Genomic DNA, 3,161 nt, shown 5'->3' on the forward strand with positions numbered 1-3,161 from the left:
TTTTCCCTTAATAATAATAATAATAATATATATATCACATGTTACATACTAATATGTTGGTCATTATAATAGAAGACTCTGTGTTGAAACAGGTAGACTGAATGTGGATAAGTAATGCATTTTTTTCTCCATATTTTAATGTATCTTAACATATTTAGAATAAAAGACTGGACAGACAGAGGAATTGTATAGATTGAGGGATATTATTTTAACCCAGGTTCAAATACCACTAATAGATTTAAGATGTAGGATAGTTTCATTCTTGATGACTTCCAAAAAAGGTGAGTTTGTCCTGATATTCTACTTAATTTCCTTTTCTTTTGAATTTGCAGTTATATAATCTTTTTTACAAGGCCACAAAAATGATAATTTAAAGCCACGGAAGCATACCTACAATATGGAACATTATTTTTCACAAGGGATTAAATTACCAGATATTTTTCTGTAGAAAAATTTGAGGCATTACTGATAGAAATTTTTATTTTTGTATTAAAGATTTGACTTCATGCCTTATTTTTTAGTATGTGTTTGAAACATAAATATAAAAGAAATAACGTAATTTTATGTTTAAATCGTTAATTTTATTAAAATCTGGATTCCAAATTATCTTCANAAAATGGCTGTTCAGATATTGAGTCAATTATGAAAAAAATTCACAAATTTTACATACTTAATTAGGTATGTGTGATTTGCGTACTTTTTTCGACCCACAATTGACCCTTCCGATTCCGATCGACCCCCATTCGCCCCCCTGTCTCAGATCGACCCCTGCTTTTGTTAAATAGACCCTTGGGGGTCTATATAGACCACTTTGGCGACCTCTGCTATACAGCCTTCTTGATTTTACGCGACAGAAACCGGTTTGAATTTGTTTACGTTCGTGCCTCAATTCGTTAACATTGTAATGCAATACGTTAAAAATAAATACAAATAGAAAGTATATAAAAAATCTCCTGATTAAAAACCCATTACATATATGTTTAACTATAAAAGTATCTCATATAAGATCGTGCGCAAATCATGTCATCATTAAAAAACTACAGTGCGTCTAATAATTTGGTCTAATTATTATTATATACTAATATAATACATGATATAATAAATATTCTATATTTATATAATACATCGTCCAATGTATCCAATCGTCAAATTTATATTATATATCGTCTAATTTAACCAATTGGCACACTAACGTAAACAAGTGCAAACCGGTTTCAGTCTAAAAACAATAAAGCTGTATAGTATCACCTGATAATTAAGATTCCACACAGAATCTTATATTGCGTCGAATAATTTGAGCAGGAATTGTAGATGCTATCTTTAAATAAAAGTCCTCCCCTTACATTGTTTTTCCTGCAATGGTGCGTTTTTCTTAAAGTAACAATCAATAACTAGTTCGAGAATTAACTGTACACTACTAATAAAAATAAAATGCGGGCCGCTCTACAGTCGGCAGAAATACAACCGTAGTTGAAATTTGTTGTTGTTGCTGGCCCACACGGTTAGCGGAGCTAAACCAAGTCCATGACTCCAGAGACTCTGAGTAAGTCTGTCACAAAAAGTGGATCTGAAAAGAGGTCCACTTTAGAGGTATTTAGGCATTGAAGTATATGTTCAGGATTAGCTTGTTAGTTGAAATTTAACGTGTTGAAAAGGCAATATTTCTTATGAGCTTAATACAAGTTCTTTTATTTCAAAATTCCAATATGTTCGAAAGTTTTAGCAATTTTAAGGTCTTCTTTCACGAATTTTTTCTTACTTTCATTTTCTTTTTACGTTACCTTTTGTTTTACTGTTAATTTATCAATTTATTATCATTATTATAATTAATTTGTACTTTATTATTATAATTATTTTGTTTTATTGTAAATTTATATGCTTAAAATTTGAAATTACGTTGGTTATTACACTTAAACACAATCTTTGTTTTAATAATTTGAATTTTACATATCCCCTAGCTTAAAGTGAACCGTTCAATGTAGAGTTGGGCAAAACGAATGATCTAAGTGATTCGAATCAATAGAATCAGTTCACTTTCGTGATTCGAATCTGTTGCAAGTTGGTGATTTGAATCTCCGACTCAATTCAATGATTCGAATCACTGCTTGGAATCATTGAATCAGTACCCAACTCTAGTTCAATGCTGGTTATATATTGACCGACGGGAAATATACGGAATTGATACGCACCTGAAAAGGGTTAATATTCAGCATTTTGAGCTATCTTTAACTCGAATTTCTCTTTGTTTAGAATTTCCAGATGTGTCCCAAATAAAAGTACACCGTGACTCAGGAAATAGAGCGTTCGCTTTCCAATGGTGAACCTGGTTCGAATCCCAGAGATGGCTGGTCGATACGAATTCCACATCCGGCTTGCACCGACCACAGTTCTGACGTAAAATATCCTCAGTAGTAGATGGATCATCAGTAGTTAGAGTCCCCTTTCCGTTAGGCTAACCGTGGGAGGTCTTCGTGGTTTTCCTCTCCATGTAACGAAATGCGGGTTAGTTTCATCAAAATGTCCTCCACGAAGGTAACTATCTCCCAATATTTTATCAAGTTCCTTTGTCTTCTGGATTGGGTTCAAAATTACGAAGTTCCGGAGTTGAGCATTAGTAGTCTTAAACCCAAAAAATCGGATCAGCTGTTCAACGACGGTTATTAAATAAAAATAAAAGTTTACCAACGGAATAATATAGCTTCTTTTAATTCATTCATTTTTTTATGGTTCAAATCTTTGTGTTTTATTCTTCAACTACAAGAAATTTTAACTCAAGCTAATTAAATGACATCGAGCACAATTCTAAGAAAAAATTAATTAAAATGTCGATGCTAGAAAATAAATATCTCTCACTTATTCGATTATCCCAAATCTTTTATTGCAGAAAAATAATAACAAACAGTAAAATTGTCTTTTCCTTTGACGTTTAAATTGGAAAACAGAGAATTTATTTAACAGTGAAGTCAATATGCTGAACACATATTTTCTATTCTCTTCCTTTTCTTATTTAGAGTGCTCCAAATACTTATTGGAGAAGCAAACAACACGCGTTTCCAAAGGTGTGCTATACAATAAGGTAAAGAACGATAAATATTAACATTTATATTGTTTCTCTAGAATGTTTTTAATGTTCGTTGTGCAGTGGCTTATATATATATATA

The sequence above is a fragment of the Parasteatoda tepidariorum genome, chromosome 3, assembly GCF_043381705.1.
Source record: "Parasteatoda tepidariorum isolate YZ-2023 chromosome 3, CAS_Ptep_4.0, whole genome shotgun sequence".
Classification (NCBI taxonomy): domain Eukaryota; kingdom Metazoa; phylum Arthropoda; class Arachnida; order Araneae; family Theridiidae; genus Parasteatoda; species Parasteatoda tepidariorum.